The sequence below is a fragment of the Brassica rapa genome, unplaced genomic scaffold, assembly GCF_000309985.2.
Source record: "Brassica rapa cultivar Chiifu-401-42 unplaced genomic scaffold, CAAS_Brap_v3.01 Scaffold0752, whole genome shotgun sequence".
In the NCBI taxonomy this organism is placed as follows: domain Eukaryota; kingdom Viridiplantae; phylum Streptophyta; class Magnoliopsida; order Brassicales; family Brassicaceae; genus Brassica; species Brassica rapa.
In genome coordinates this window covers 248,604-266,069 of record NW_022610692.1, presented here as the reverse complement: position 1 = coordinate 266,069, position 17,466 = coordinate 248,604, and the positions used below count along the sequence as shown (strand labels likewise).

The 17,466-nt window shown below is 41.9% G+C and overlaps 1 pseudogene; it reads right to left on the bottom strand.

The window, feature by feature from the left end:
* Positions 1-11,320, bottom strand: part of LOC117130976 — a 52,081-nt pseudogene extending 40,761 nt beyond the window's left edge.
* Between the last annotated feature and the right edge of the window lie 6,146 nt (positions 11,321-17,466).

Genomic DNA, 17,466 nt, shown 5'->3' with positions numbered 1-17,466 from the left:
ATAAGCAAGGAGCAGTCCACACATCCGAATGAATTAGATCAAAGCAATTATCATAAACGGTAGTAGACTTTTGAAACACAGTTCTACAATGCTTGCCTAAAATACAAGCTTCACAATCTTTGTTCTCAAACACAACACCTGGTACCATTAAGTTCAAAGCTTTAACATGAGGGTGTCCTACTCTAGCATGCCACAATGCATTTTTATTCAACAAAGAAGCAGAAGTAAACGAGCAACTATAATCAGGAACAGAAGTGAGTTCTTCAAGCATATAGAGATCTCCCTTAGTCACCCCTTTCCCAATCAATCTGCTGCTCTCAATATCCTGAAACTTCACATCATTAGGACTAAAGATAACATTGCATTGTAAATCATTAGTACATTTCTTCACAGATAATAGGTTTGATGTGAATTCAGGCATGTAAAAAGCTCTAGATTCTTTGTTAAACAACTTAAGCTTTCCTATTCCTCTAATAGGTATCTTATCCCCATTTGCTATCATCACATGCCCATGCGTAGGTTCTATATCCTTAATCAGGTTCTCATCACTTATCATATGATGTGATGCACCAGAATCAACAATCAATGATTTATCTACTCGTTTAGCATTATGACATAGATTACTAAGCAATGGATGCATCCTATCAGTTCTAGCAATGTGAGCATTCTTATATTCATTCCTAGCTTCTATCCGTTCTACTAGTTCTCTAATCAAGTGATCATCCTTATATGCAATCATAGAAGCTCCAAAGGAATAACCATAGGTGTTACCGTTTTCCTTTAGCATTTTGAAGAGAGCATCAAGGTCTGATCTCTTGATGTAGTCATCATTGCTGCGTGAGCTTGAGGCGCCTGTGTAAGCCACCAGAGACTTCCCATTCCCATCATTGCCTCCAAGCCCATCCGCTTCACTCGCCTTGCTGGTGCCAGCTCCACTTGATCCTTCAGTCACATTTGCCCTTCCCTCACGCTCCTTCATGAACTTGGCCGGCTTGAGGTGTGGGTGGAGTATCCAGCATTGGCTCTTCTTATGACCATGCTTCTTGCAATGATCACAGTTGCCATTGAACTTCCTGTCCTCGTACTTCCCGTGAGATGCCTTGTTTGCCTGTGGAGTCTCGATTGAGTCCTCATGAGCTGCTTGATTGGCAAGAGAGAGCTCCCCCTTTCCTCCAAACAGCCCCATAGATCCCTGCTCCCTTTGGATTTGCGCACACACCTCCTCAAGGTCCGGAAGCTTGTCTGACCTTAGCATGTGCTGGATGAGTTGAGTGTAGGCCGGGTTCAGTGTGAGAAGCAGCCCAAAGACCTTGTCTTGCTCGCGCCTCTCATTCAACTGATCTGGATCAGTTGTGCTCGGCCTCAGCATCTCCAGCTCTGACCATAAGGACCTGAACCTCCCCAAGTGCTTAGTGAACTCCATGTCCTCTTGTGCAAGACGGTTGATCGCTAGCTTCACTTCAAACACACGGCTGAGGTTGGAAGTGTTCCCATACACCTTCTTCAGCGTATCCCACAGCTCCTTGGCTGATTCACAGTAGCTGTAGGCATCCAAGATAGCTGGGTCCAAGGATGCGTGTAGAACCGTCATCACCAGCATGTCTTCTTGTTGCCATTTCTCCACAGCCGCTTCATTGGAGACCTCTTCTTGATCTCCTCCCTGAGTAATGAGTTTCGGAGCCTCCCCTGTTGTGATGTGCCCCCACAAACCCTTACTTCCCACCACAGTCTTCACCATCCGAGACCACACAAGGTAGTTGCTACCTTTGAAAGTAACCGCTACCTTCATCCTCATGTTCATCCCATGTTCCATCTTTGCTTGACTTGAAAACTTGAATCTTGGATCTCGTACACACCAACCTTGAGTCTAGAATCACGCAAACCCACAGAACGTAGCACAGCTTCAACACCTTCAAGACTACTCGCGTGTAGCTTCAAAGCCGTTAGCTTGTAACTCTCTAAAGATCAAACCCTAGATTCAAACGAACCTGGCTCTGATACCATATGAGATTAAGAGATCCTTAGAGTAATCAGAATAAAGAGAGTGTTTGAGAAGTGATTAAGAGAAGTTTGTGAAAGATTAAGAGACTAGATAGAGCCGTTTAGTGTCTAAGAGAGAACCATAGTGTCTAAGAGATTAGAAAGACTCAAACTGCATAATCTTATTAATGAGTGAGGTTACATATTTATATGGAAAGCATAAGGGTTTACAAGAGGCGAAATGGGCACTATTGAAGCATGTAGAGTCAAGGTTGCTTTCCGGATGATTGGATGATAAGGCTCACACGCTTTGCCTCTTTACAGCCTGTTCCAGCCTGGCACGCTCTTCCCTTATCCACTCAACGGTCTGATCCCTTCTCCTTAAGCCCCCAAGGTAACAATTCCTTGTTACCGTTTCACTTGGTCGAGTTGGGTAAGTTTTGGTCGAGACCTTTGGTACGGACGGTACGGCCATGTACGGCCTTGTACGGCCGTCCGTACCATTCATACCAAAACTCCCCAAAGCTTCTCCATCTCTTTTCCTCTTCAACTCCTCTTCTCTCCATACCAATATAATCAACTCAACTCAACAATGCTGTTCAGACTGCTTGCTATCTCATCAATAGAGTGCCAACCCGTGTCTTGAAGAAACTGTCTCCCTTTGAAGTATTGAACAAGACCAAGCCACACATTGATCATTTGAGAGTCTTTGGGTGCTTATGTTATGTGATGATTCCCGGAGAAAGAAGGAACAAGCTAGAAGCAAAGAGTACTAAAGCTATGTTCATTGGGTACTCAATCACTCAGAAAGGCTACAAATGTTATGATCCAACAACTAGGAGGGTTATGGTATCTAAAGAAGTGAAGTTTGTTGAGTCTAAAGGGTATTATGAGGAGAAGAAATGGGAAGACCTAGAGGATCTGTCCCGAGCTCCATCAGAGAAGGCAACAACATTGAGAGTGTTGTTGGAGAGGCTAGGGATAGGATTATCCCAAGATCAGGAACCAGGAAGAACAGGACCTTCTAATCAAGCTGGAGAAGCTGGAGGAACAACCCCTCTTGATCATGAGAGGGGGAATGGATCTGAATCAGGGGAGCAGGAGCAAAACCAAGAGGATTCAGGACAGCATGATCATGAGGAGACACAGGAAGTAGAGAATGTTGTTCAGTCTACTGGTACAGAGGAGAGTGAGGCTCAGTCAGGTGGAAATGAGCAGGGAGAACCTACTGGTTTAGGAGAGGAAACACAAGATCATGTTCAGGCTGAAGAACATGTTGAGACCTTGCGGAGGAGCACAAGGATAAAGAGGGATCCTTCCAACTGGGTAAACACGAGAGTGTACTACAATGCCCAGGCTGTGGAGCATCCTTCTCAAGCCGTGTGTTCCTTTGCTGAGTTTCCAGAGGAGCACTATGCCTTTATGAGTAGTCTGGATGAGAGTTATGTACCAAGGACTTATGAAGAAGCTATGTTAGACAAGGAATGGAAAGAATCAGTGGGAGCTGAAGCAGGTGCTATGATCAAAAATGATACATGGTATGAGAGTGAGCTGCCTAAGGGAAAGAAGGCTGTATCTAGTAGATGGATCTTCACAATCAAGTATCTAGCAAATGGACAGATTGATAGGAAGAAGACCAGACTGGTTGCAAGGGGATTTACACAGACCTATGGAGAGGATTACATTGATAGCTTTGCACCAGTAGCTAAGCTACACACAGTTCGGATTGTGTTATCCATTGCAACAAACTTGGAGTGGGAATTGTGGCAGATGGATGTGAAGAATGCTTTCTTACAAGGTGAGCTAGAAGATGAGGTATACATGCTTCCCCCTCCTGGTCTTGAGCATCTAGTGAAGCCAGGAAATGTTTTGAGATTGAAGAAAGCTATATATGGGTTAAAGCAATCTCCTAGAGCCTGGTACAGGAAGCTGAGTACAACTCTAAATGGGAGAGGATTCAGGAAGTCTGAACTGGATCATACACTCTTCACTTTGGTTACTCCATTAGGGATCATTGTGATTCTAGTGTATGTGGATGATTTGATTATCACAGGAAGTGATAAGGCTGGGATTAAAGCCACTAAAGAGTTTCTCAGGTCAGTATTTGATATCAAAGACTTGGGAGAGATGAAGTATTTCTTGGAGATTGAGATATGCAGATCCAAGGAGGGTTTGTTTATGTCTCAAAGGAAGTATACAATGGATATGCTGAAGGAGACTGATGTACTTGGAGGAAAGGTAGCAAAGACACCTCTTGAAGAGGGGTATAAGGTTTTGCGTGAGGGGGAGGTTGAAGAGAAGCAGTTGTTTGAGGATGCGAAGCTGTATAGGAAGATGGTTGGCAAACTGATCTACTTGACTATTACCAGACCTGATATATGTTTTGCTGTGAATCAAGTAAGTCAGCATATGCAGGCGCCAAAGGTACATCATTGGAAGATGGTTGATAGGATACTGAGGTATTTGAGTGGCACGCCTGGTCAAGGAGTTTGGATGGGTTGCAATGGCAGTACAGAAGTGGTTGGGTATTGTGATGCTGATTGGGCAGGAGATAGAGTGGACAGGAGATCAACTACTGGGTATTGTACATTCATTGGAGGGAACTTGGTTACTTGGAAGAGTAAGAAGCAAAAGGTTATCTCTTGTTCAAGTGCTGAAGCTGAGTATAGAGCCATGTTGAAGCTGACAAACGAGTTGGTGTGGATCAAGGGGATCTTGAAGCATCTAGAGATTGAGCAGAGTACTCCTATGACTATGCATTGTGACAATCAAGCAGCTATCCACATTGCCTCCAACTCAGTGTTTCATGAGAGAACAAAGCACATAGAGGTGGATTGTCATAAGGTGAGGCAGATGATTATCTTAGGAGTGATTCTGCCATGTTATACAAGAAGTGAAGATCAGCTTGCAGATGTGTTTACCAAGGCAGCGAGATTGAAGACAATGGAGTCCATACTATCCAGGCTTGGACTCATTGATCTTACTCCCAGGAGTTGAGCCCCTTAACCATGGAGTCTCCACTCTTTTTCCCTCATCGAAGTTTTATCCCAATGGGTTTTCTTTGGTGAGGTTTTTAATGAGGGAGGTCTTCATGGTTTCCAAGCTTGACTTGTTCCACATGGTCAAGCTTGAGGGGGAGTGTTGAGATGAGGTGATGAGGAGTGGATACATTGATAGAGGAAGAGTATTGGGGCAGACAGTAACTTTGGGATTTACCACAGTAACTTTAGTTTTACTGTGGTAACTAAGTTAAAGGCTTAGGAAGTTACCTTGGATCACTTTGGTGAGGAGAAGCACGCCCAAGAGGAGTCAGGATAAGGGAGGAGCTGTTTGGATAAGGTCTGGTCATAGCTGGAAAGGTAAAGCTACTTTACAGCCTGTCCAAGCATGTGAAGCCTCTCAGCAGCCAGCTAGCCTTGACTTCACATGCTTTGAGTCCCATTTCGAAATCCCCTTTGTATCAGCCTTATCCCTTCATATATAACTTGTATCTGAGACATTAAATTAATTAATGGAGTTTTGAGTATTCTCTCTTGTTCTTTATTCTCTTAGTCTCTCTTAATCTCCAAATCTCATACAAACTACACTAATCATCTCTTGATATTTATTCATCACTCTACATACACAAAAGTGTATAATAATGCCAAGATTAAGATTTTCAGGTCTGATAATGGTGGAGAGTATACTGGCCATGCATTCAAGAACCATCTAGCTCAACATGGGATACTTCACCAAACGAGTTGCCCTTATACACCTCAACAAAATGGAGTGGCTGAGAGGAAGAACAGACATCTTATGGAAGTGGCTAGATCAATGATGTTCCAGATGAGAGTGCCAAAGAGATTCTGAAGTGATGCTGTGATCACGGCTTGCTACCTAATCAATAGGATTCCAACCAAGATTCTGGAAGATAAAGCTCCTTATGAAGTTCTCAACAACAGCAAGCCAGTCCTAGATCACCTAAGAGTGTTTGGGTGTGTAAGCTATGTTCTTATCCCGGGAGAGATGAGAAACAAGCTGGAAGCAAAGAGTATCAAAGCTATGATGATAGGATACTCAACCACACAGAAGGGATACAAGTGCTTTGTTCCTGAGTCAAGGAGAGTTCTTGTATCAAGAGATGTCAAGTTCTTTGAAGAGAAGAGCTACTATGAAAATAAAGATTGGAAAGAGCTGGAGGATCTTTCACAACCTTCAGATAGAGCTACAAGCTTGAGACAGATACTAGAAGGTCTTGGAATTGGAATGTCCCAGGAGTCGACAGAGAATCAGTCATCTGAAAGACAAGAAGCTGAAGAACCATCTCACCTTGAGGGAGGGAATGGAATTGAGCCTGAGAATCAAGATTTTGCGGATCATCCTGATCAAGGTGGAGCTGAACCAAGTAATGAAGAGCCTAATGAGCTACCAGAACAAGGAGGAGTGGAAGCTACTGAAGTAGAAGCACCAGAGCAAGCACCAGCTGAGGTACCATTAAGGAGAAGCACACGGCTGAAGAGAGATGCTTCCAACTGGGTAAACACGAGAGTGTACTACAATGCCCAGGCTGTGGAGCATCCTTCTCAGGCTGTGTGTTCATTTGCTTGTTATCCAAAGGAGCATTGCGCATTCATGATGAGCCTAGATGAAAGTAGTATACCAAGATCATATGAAGAAGCAATGCTACATCAAGATTGGAAGGAATCTGTTGGAGATGAAGCAAATGCCATGATAAAGAATGACACTTGGTTTGAAAGTGAGTTGCCTAAAGGAAAGAAGGCAGTAACCAGCAAGTGGATATTCACCATTAAGTATCGACCTGATGGAACCATTGAGAGAAAGAAGACAAGACTGGTGGCTAGAGGATACACTCAAACATATGGGGAAGACTACATTGATACCTTTGCTCCCGTTGCCAAGCTACATACAATAAGAATTGTATTGTCTCTTGCTGTGAACCTTGAGTGGGAGCTTTGGCAAATGGATGTGAAGAATGCCTTTCTTCAAGGAGAGCAAGAGGATGAAGTGTATATGCATCCACCACCAGGCCTAGAGCATCTGGTGAAACCAGGGAATGTATTGAGACTTAAGAAGGCAATCTATGGGTTAAAGCAATCACCTAGAGCATGGTACAACAAGCTGAGCACTACTCTGAATGGGCGTGGGTTCAAGAAGTCAGAGTTGGATCACACCCTCTTCACCCTCACTACACCTTCAGGTATCATCTGTCTACTTGTATATGTTGATGACATTATCATAACAGGTAGTGATAAGGCTGGTATAAAAGCCACAAAGGAGTTTTTGAAATCTGTGTTTGAAATCAAAGACTTAGGGGAAATGAAATACTTCCTTGGAATTGAGTTGTGTAGATCTAAGGAAGGATTGTTCATTTCCCAAAGGAAGTATACACTTGATCTTTTGAAAGATGCAGGTATACAAGGAGACAAGACAGCAAAGATGCCTCTTGAAGATGGATACAAGGTTCCACGTGAGGGGGAGGTTGAAGATAGCAAGGCCTTTCATGATCCAAAGCTGTACAGGAAGCTAGTAGGGAAGCTCATCTACCTTACAATCACACGACCAGACATATGCTTTGCGGTGAACCAAGTGAGCCAGCATATGCAAGTCCCAAAGGATCATCACTGGCGCATGGTGGAGAGACTTATCTTGTATCTGAATGGAACGTCAAGCCTTGGAGTGTGGATGGGATGCAACAAGAGCACTGAAGTGGTGGGATACTGTGATGCGGATTGGGCTGGAGATAGAGCAGACAGGAGATCAACCACCGGCTATTGTACATTCATTGGAGGCAACTTGGTGACTTGGAAGAGTAAGAAGCAGAAGGTGGTGTCTTGTTCAAGCGCTGAAGCCGAGTATAGAGCAATGCTGAAGCTTACCAATGAGTTGGTATGGATCAAAGGAATCTTGAAGCACTTGGAGATAGAGCAGGGAACTCCTATGATTATGCATTGTGATAATCAAGCGGCTATACACATTGCAACCAACTCAGTCTTCCATGAGAGAACCAAGCACATTGAAGTTGATTGTCACAAGGTGAGGCAGATGATTGTCTTGGGAGTGATCTTGCCATGCTACACAAGGAGTGAGGATCAACTTGCGGATGTGTTCACCAAGGCTGCAAGACAAAAGACTATGGAGTCCATTCATACCAGATTGGGGCTCATAGATCTTTCCCCAAGGAGCTGATCCCCTTTGCCATGAGGTCTTCACTCTTTTTCCCTCATCAAGGTTTTGTCCCAATGGGTTTTCCTTGGTGAGGTTTTTAATGAGGAGGATCTCATGGTTGTTCCAAGCTTAACTAAGTTATTAAGTTAAGCTTGAGGGGGAGTGTTGAAATGAGTTGATCAATATGTGAGAAAATGGCTTAGGGAGTTGAGATGTGAGAATGTGGAGGCAAAGGGAAGGAAGGTTAGGGATCGACCAGGCCGCACAAGAGGCCGTACCGGCCGTACCGTCCGTACTGTCCGGGTCGATCCATAACTCGACCAAGAAGAGAAGTTACCCGCGTAAGAGAGGTAAACGGCCAAAGGAGTTTTACCTTAGAAGATATGACCGTTTGGATGGATAGAGTGACCGCGGCTTATCCTGACAGTCTGGCACAGGCTGTAAAGGCAAAAGGAGTCTCACCAAAAGATGCCATAAGCGTGTGATCTTCCCCATTGGTTTACATTCAAATTAAAGCAACCTTATCCTTGACCTCACATGCTTAGTGTTTCTGAATACCCTAATGTCTCTCTCTATATATTGTAAACTCTGTATTGATTAATGATTAACACGAGTTCATCATATTCTCTCTCTAGTTCATCATGTTTCTCTTATACATCTCATAAATCATCTCATCTCACTTTAATCTTTCTCTAAATCTCTCAATACCTGTTCAACTCTCTAAAATCATAGAAAGTACATTTCTTAAGATTAGCAAATAGCTTTTCTTTTCTCAAAACATCAAGAACAGTCCTAAGATGTTTTATATGTTCTTCTAAACTCTTAGAGTAGACAAGGATATCATCAAAGTATACTACCACAAACAAGCCTATGAAGGATCAAAGCACATGGTTCATCAATCTCATAAAAGTACTAGGAGCATTGGTTAATCCAAAAGGCATGACTAACCACTCATACAACCCATGCTTAGTCTTAAAGGCTGTTTTCCACTCATCTCCCTCTTTCATTCTAATTTGATGATATCCACTCTTCAAATCTATCTTAGAAAAGACACTAGAACCATGCAATTCATCAAGCATATCATCTAATCTAGGAATAGGGTGGCGATACTTCACTGTTATGTTGTTGATTGCTCTACAATCAACACACATGCGCCAGCTCCCATCTTTCTTAGGCACAAGGAGCACAGGCACAGCACAGGGGCTCATACTCTCACGGATGTGGCCTTTCTCCATCAGTTCCTCAACCTGTCTTTGTAGCTCCTTAGTTTCCACAGGATTAGTTCTGTATGCTGGTCTGTTGGGAAGAGTAGCTCCTGGTACAAAATCAATCTGATGCTCAATCCCTCGAATAGGTGGCAAACCTATGGGATTATCTTCTGGAAATACATCCTGGTATTCCTGTAAAAGAGCTGACATCTCACTCGGATACACCGGTGTACAATCAGTTAGAGACAAAAGAGATTCTTTAAAAATAAATAAGAGAACCGATTGATGAGAATAAAGAGATCTTTTGATTTCACTAGCTTTAGCATAGAAGTTGTGTTGCTTATCTGGTTTGAGATCAATCTCTTTCTTTTTCTGAAGCTGAAGCTGATCTTCATGCACTTCTTTAGGAGTTAGAGGTACCAAGACAGTTCGCTTGCCGTTGAACTCAAAAGAATGTTTGTTGGTGAAGCCATCATGGATGACACGCCTATCAAACTGCCAAGGCCTTCCCAGTAGTATGTGGCTGGCTTCCATGGGTATCACATCACAGAGAATGTCATCTTCATACCTCCCAATGGACAAGGGTATAGAAACCTGAGTAGATACCCTCATCTCGCCCTCTTCATTAAGCCATTGCAGCCGGTAAGGTTTAGGATGCTTTTGAACTTTCAAACCAAGCTTCTTCACCATTGTCTCGCTAGCGACATTAACACAGCTTCCACCGTCGATGATCAGGCTGCAGACCTTCCCTTGCACCATACAACGTGTGTAGAACAAGTTCTCTCTTTGTTCTTGTTCCTCAGTTTTGTTTTGCAAACTGAGAGTTCTTCTTGCAACCAAAAGTCTACCTTGAACTGGTTCCTCCTCATACTCAGCTTCAGATAGTTCTTGATCAGTCCTGAGTTTTTCATCTTCAGATTCAAACTCTCCATTCTCCAGAAGAATCATAACTCTCTTGTTAGTACACTCATTAGCATAGTGCCCACGCCCTTGGCACTTAAAACACTTCACATCTCTTGCACGCGAGCTTGTAGCTTCCACTTTACCCTTATCTTTGTTGTAGATGCTACTAGACTTGGATTCTTCTTTTGGCTGTGGTTTGCTCTCCTTCTGATAGCTTGGTTTATCTTCCTTAGAGGTCTGGTATCTACTGGAACCATAGCTACCACGCGCATAACTTCTTCTCTTAACTTGCTGCTCCACCAAGATAGCTTTGTGTAGCATCTCCTCTATCTCCAAGTAGTGTTGCATCTCCACTCTATCTTGTATCTCACGGTTGAGTCCACCAAGAAAACGTGCCATAGTAGCTTCACTGTCCTCAGATACACAAGCTCTTAGCATAAGCAACTCCATCTCTTGAAAGTATTCCTCTACCGACTTTGATCCTTGTGTGAGCAGTCTCAGCTTTTGATGAAGATCACGGTGATAATGACTTGGTACAAACCTCTTGCGCATCACAGCTTTCATCTCTGCCCATGTTTCAATGGGGAATTCACCATTGCGCCTTTTGTTTGTAACCAACTGATCCCACCAGCTCAATGCATAATCATTGAACTCGGTAGCAGCTACTTGAATCTTCTTAGTCTCTGAGTAATGCTGACAGTTGAAAACAAGTTCGATCTTCTTCTCCCATTCAAGATAGGCATCTGGATCAGCTTTACCATGGAAAGGAGGGATCTTAAGCTTCAATCCTGATAGCTCATTGCGTCTATGCCTTCGGCCCTCATGATCATGTCGAGATCTTCTACTGCTATGTCTCGAACCAGAGCTATGGCTACTTCTCTCATAGAAGTTATCAGTTTCTTCTGATCCAGCATGCTCACGCTGGCCTTGTCTGTTTCTTCTTTGTTCACGTCTCTGGCCAGATGCTTGTCCTTGCCCATCATTCGGTCTCTGATCATACTTCTCTTCCAGCAACTTCACCATCGCTTCCATCACTTGTTTGGTGATTGCTTCTTGCAGCAACTTATTCTTCGCACAAAGGTTTCATCATCCTCTTCAGACCCCATTGCTTCCTAATACACGAAGAACTTGAACCAGTAAGTAGTTCAAAAGAATTCAGAACTCAAGATTCAAATAAGGAAACAAAGTATTCAAACAAAGCGGCAAATGAAGATACTTGATCAACACGCGACGATTTGAATTTTATCACTTTCGAAATTGAAACAATAACAGATCAGATTCAACGGATGATGAAATGAGATAATCAAATCCTGATCTATGATTCTAACAACAGATCGAGTCACACAATCACAAGAAACTTTCGGATCAAGCAAAACGATAACGTAATCGACAAGAATGTGAAGGGTTTTTGTTTAAAACTTGATCGAAATTCTTAGATCTAGCAATATGAGACACGAAACAAACAGATCTATCAATCCTATCAATGATACTAATCAGATCGAGTGAGAAACAATACGTAAAACCCAAATGATCAATGATATAACACGATGAACACAGATCTTATGAAATCACAAAAGAGAAATCGAAACTCCCCTTCCAGAGTGCTCTGATACCACTTAATGAGATCCTAGGACCCTTCTCTGGATGGTTTGGATAGATCCTTGCATAAACGAATCAAAGACTCAAGTTTATCAAGGCTGTGGATCGATTGGTGACACAAGAGGCTGCGGAAAGGCTCCTTGATACTCCTAGGCTTAGATCGGATATGACACACCTTTCTAAAGCCTTTGGGCGTTGGATATTACACACCAACAGACTGGATACTACACACCAGACACTCTCTTAACTCGTGAAAGCAAAGGAGAAGAAAACACAAGGTTTAAACAAAAGATAACTTAGATTAGAATGAGGGTTTGTGATACACTTAAATAGAGAGATCCTTGTACATGCACAAGGTATCGAAAACATAAGAAAACATAAAGGAAAAGGCTCCACACGGTTTCAAATTAATAACACAACACTTAGACTAAAACATAATATAAGATAGATGATGAAGTCGGTCCAAGATGCCTTAGGCCGAGTTGCATCCAAGATACATCAACTAGGAATGTGTAAGTGAACTTGATACCTCATTAAAAACCTTGATTAGAAAACCCAGTGGGACAAAACTAATCAAGGGAAAAAGAGTATACCAAGCCACTTGCCTAGATGATGATCAGCTTGATGGTAAGATCACATGAATGGTGATGAGTGTGTCTTGGTGGCTCAAGCTTCTACCAAGACAGTCTTCTTGCTCCTTAGAGATCTTCAGTATGTTTCCAACAGCTTCCTTGAGTCTCCTTGTCATTGCACGAGTTATAGGACCTGTGGGAATGGCTAGGACCGCTTCCTCTTCAGCTAGTGTATCTTCAGTCTCTCCTTCTTCATCTTTATCAACTAGCTGATCCATGATCATATCACCTATGAGATTTATTCAGCTTCCTGGTGATTCTCCACTACTTTATGTTTCAAAATCAAGCTTCTTACATCGTGATTCATCCTGGTTTGATTAGAATGACAAAGACGCTGTCATATTCCCAAACAGGAAAACTGGGATCACCTGATTTGAAAGTGGGATAGCTTCTTCATCCTAACTCCTATGAGATTTATTCAGCTTCCTGGTGATTCTCCACTACTTTATGTTTCAAAATCAAGCTTCTTACATCGCGATTCATCCTGGTTTGATTAGAATGACAAAGAAGCTGTCATATTCCCAAACAGGAAAACTGGGATCACCTGATTTGAAAGTGGGATAGCTTCTTCATCCTAACTCCTATAAGATTTATTCAGCTTCCTGATGATTCTCCACTACTTTATGTATCAAAATCAAGCTTCGTACATCGCGATTCATCCTGGTTCGATTAGAATGACAAAGAAGCTGTCATATTCCCAAACAGGAAAACTGGGATCACCTGATTTGAAAGTGGGATAGCTTCTTCATCCTAACTCCTATGAGATTTATTCGACTTCCTGGTGATTCTCCACTACTGTATGTATCAAAATCAAGCTTCTTACATCGCGATTCATCCTGGTTTGATTAGAATGACAAAGAAGCTGGCATATTCCCAAACAGGAAAACTGGGATCACCTGATTTGAAAGTGGGATAGCTTCTTCATCCTAACTCCTATGAGATTTATTCAGCTTCCTGGTGATTCTCCACTACTTTATGTATCAAAATCAAGCTTCTTACATCGCGATTTATCCTGGTTTGATTAGAATGACAAAGAAGCTGTCATATTCCCAAACAGGAAAACTGGGATCACCTGATTTGAAAGTGGGATAGCTTCTTCATCCTAACTCCTATAAGATTTATTCAGCTTCCTGATGATTCTCCACTACTTTATGTATCAAAATCAAGCTTCTTACATCGCGATTCATCCTGGTTCGATTAGAATGACAAAGAAGCTGTCATATTCCCAAACAGGAAAACTGGGATCACCTGATTTGAAAGTGGGATAGCTTCTTCATCCTAACTCCTATGAGATTTATTCATCTTCCTGGTGATTCTCCACTACTGTATGTATCAAAATCAAGCTTCTTACATCGCGATTCATCCTGGTTTGATTAGAATAACAAAGAAGCTGTCATATTCCCAAACAGGAAAACTGGGATCACCTGATTTGAAAGTGGGATAGCTTCTTCATCCTAACTCCTATGAGATTTATTCAGCTTCCTGGTGATTCTCCACTACTTTATGTTTCAAAATCAAGTTTCTTACATCGTGATTCATCCTGGTTTGATTAGAATGACAAAGACGCTGTCATATTCCCAAACAGGAAAACTGGGATCACCTGATTTGAAAGTGGGATAGCTTCTTCATCCTAACTCCTATGAGATTTATTCGACTTCCTGGTGATTCTCCACTACTGTATGTATCAAAATCAAGCTTCTTATATCGCGATTCATCCTGGTTTGATTAGAATGACAAAGAAGCTGTCATATTCCCTAACAAGAAAACTGGGATCACCTGATTTGAAAGTGGGATAGCTTCTTCATCCTAACTCCTATGAGATTTATTCAGCTTCCTGGTGATTCTCCACTACTTTATGTATCAAAATCAAGCTTCTTACATCGCGATTAATCCTGGTTTGATTAGAATGACAAAGACGCTGTCATATTCCCAAACAGGAAAACTGGGATCACCTGATTTGAAAGTGGGATAGCTTCTTCGTCCTAACTCCTATTAATGAGATCCTAGGACCCTTCTCTGGATGGTTTGGATAGATCCTTGCATAAACGAATCAAAGACTCAAGTTTATCAAGGCTGTGGATCGATTGGTGACACAAGAGGCTGCGGAAAGGCTCCTTGATACTCCTAGGCTTAGATCGGATATGACACACCTTTCTAAAGCCTTTGGGCGTTGGATATTACACACCAACAGACTGGATACTACACACCAGACACTCTCTTAACTCGTGAAAGCAAAGGAGAAGAAAACACAAGGTTTAAACAAAAGATAACTTAGATTAGAATGAGGGTTTGTGATACACTTAAATAGAGAGATCCTTGTACATGCACAAGGTATCGAAAACATAAGAAAACATAAAGGAAAAGGCTCCACACGGTTTCAAATTAATAACACAACACTTAGACTAAAACATAATATAAGATAGATGATGAAGTCGGTCCAAGATGCCTTAGGCCGAGTTGCATCCAAGATACATCAACTAGGAATGTGTAAGTGAACTTGATACCTCATTAAAAACCTTGATTAGAAAACCCAGTGGGACAAAACTAATCAAGGGAAAAAGAGTATACCAAGCCACTTGCCTAGATGATGATCAGCTTGATGGTAAGATCACATGAATGGTGATGAGTGTGTCTTGGTGGCTCAAGCTTCTACCAAGACAGTCTTCTTGCTCCTTAGAGATCTTCAGTATGTTTCCAACAGCTTCCTTGAGTCTCCTTGTCATTGCACGAGTTATAGGACCTGTGGGAATGGCTAGGACCGCTTCCTCTTCAGCTAGTGTATCTTCAGTCTCTCCTTCTTCATCTTTATCAACTAGCTGATCCATGATCATATCACCTATGAGATTTATTCAGCTTCCTGGTGATTCTCCACTACTTTATGTTTCAAAATCAAGCTTCTTACATCGTGATTCATCCTGGTTTGATTAGAATGACAAAGACGCTGTCATATTCCCAAACAGGAAAACTGGGATCACCTGATTTGAAAGTGGGATAGCTTCTTCATCCTAACTCCTATGAGATTTATTCAGCTTCCTGGTGATTCTCCACTACTTTATGTTTCAAAATCAAGCTTCTTACATCGCGATTCATCCTGGTTTGATTAGAATGACAAAGAAGCTGTCATATTCCCAAACAGGAAAACTGGGATCACCTGATTTGAAAGTGGGATAGCTTCTTCATCCTAACTCCTATAAGATTTATTTAGCTTCCTGATGATTCTCCACTACTTTATGTATCAAAATCAAGCTTCGTACATCGCGATTCATCCTGGTTCGATTAGAATGACAAAGAAGCTGTCATATTCCCAAACAGGAAAACTGGGATCACCTGATTTGAAAGTGGGATAGCTTCTTCATCCTAACTCCTATGAGATTTATTCGACTTCCTGGTGATTCTCCACTACTGTATGTATCAAAATCAAGCTTCTTACATCGCGATTCATCCTGGTTTGATTAGAATGACAAAGAAGCTGGCATATTCCCAAACAGGAAAACTGGGATCACCTGATTTGAAAGTGGGATAGCTTCTTCATCCTAACTCCTATGAGATTTATTCAGCTTCCTGGTGATTCTCCACTACTTTATGTATCAAAATCAAGCTTCTTACATCGCGATTTATCCTGGTTTGATTAGAATGACAAAGAAGCTGTCATATTCCCAAACAGGAAAACTGGGATCACCTGATTTGAAAGTGGGATAGCTTCTTCATCCTAACTCCTATAAGATTTATTCAGCTTCCTGATGATTCTCCACTACTTTATGTATCAAAATCAAGCTTCTTACATCGCGATTCATCCTGGTTCGATTAGAATGACAAAGAAGCTGTCATATTCCCAAACAGGAAAACTGGGATCACCTGATTTGAAAGTGGGATAGCTTCTTCATCCTAACTCCTATGAGATTTATTCATCTTCCTGGTGATTCTCCACTACTGTATGTATCAAAATCAAGCTTCTTACATCGCGATTCATCCTGGTTTGATTAGAATAACAAAGAAGCTGTCATATTCCCAAACAGGAAAACTGGGATCACCTGATTTGAAAGTGGGATAGCTTCTTCATCCTAACTCCTATGAGATTTATTCAGCTTCCTGGTGATTCTCCACTACTTTATGTTTCAAAATCAAGTTTCTTACATCGTGATTCATCCTGGTTTGATTAGAATGACAAAGACGCTGTCATATTCCCAAACAGGAAAACTGGGATCACCTGATTTGAAAGTGGGATAGCTTCTTCATCCTAACTCCTATGAGATTTATTCGACTTCCTGGTGATTCTCCACTACTGTATGTATCAAAATCAAGCTTCTTATATCGCGATTCATCCTGGTTTGATTAGAATGACAAAGAAGCTGTCATATTCCCTAACAAGAAAACTGGGATCACCTGATTTGAAAGTGGGATAGCTTCTTCATCCTAACTCCTATGAGATTTATTCAGCTTCCTGGTGATTCTCCACTACTTTATGTATCAAAATCAAGCTTCTTACATCGCGATTAATCCTGGTTTGATTAGAATGACAAAGACGCTGTCATATTCCCAAACAGGAAAACTGGGATCACCTGATTTGAAAGTGGGATAGCTTCTTCGTCCTAACTCCTATTAATGAGATCCTAGGACCCTTCTCTGGATGGTTTGGATAGATCCTTGCATAAACGAATCAAAGACTCAAGTTTATCAAGGCTGTGGATCGATTGGTGACACAAGAGGCTGCGGAAAGGCTCCTTGATACTCCTAGGCTTAGATCGGATATGACACACCTTTCTAAAGCCTTTGGGCGTTGGATATTACACACCAACAGACTGGATACTACACACCAGACACTCTCTTAACTCGTGAAAGCAAAGGAGAAGAAAACACAAGGTTTAAACAAAAGATAACTTAGATTAGAATGAGGGTTTGTGATACACTTAAATAGAGAGATCCTTGTACATGCACAAGGTCTCGAAAACATAAGAAAACATAAAGGAAAAGGCTCCACA